Source organism: Solanum stenotomum, chromosome 6 (assembly GCF_019186545.1).
Source record: "Solanum stenotomum isolate F172 chromosome 6, ASM1918654v1, whole genome shotgun sequence".
Classification (NCBI taxonomy): Eukaryota; Viridiplantae; Streptophyta; class Magnoliopsida; order Solanales; family Solanaceae; genus Solanum; species Solanum stenotomum.
In genome coordinates, this window is record NC_064287.1 from 3,858,739 (window position 1) to 3,859,009 (window position 271).

Consider the following 271-nt stretch of genomic DNA (forward strand, 5'->3'; position numbering starts at 1 on the left):
GGGTAAAGAAATTAAATTTAAAAACAAGCTTTAAATTATTATTTTTTTAGGGGGGGGGGGTTGGTTTGAGGGTAGGGACAAAATAAATTGATGTTTTCAACAATTTTTTTTTTTAATTGGAAGTTGGAAGAGAGTTTTGGAAAATGTTTTCCTTAAATTTTGAAGGGAAGTCATTTTCCTTAAATTTGAGGAAAATGAGTTGATTTGGAAAACATTTTCCAAAACATTTAACCCAACCAAACATGAGAAAATTGGAAAACATTTTCCGGAA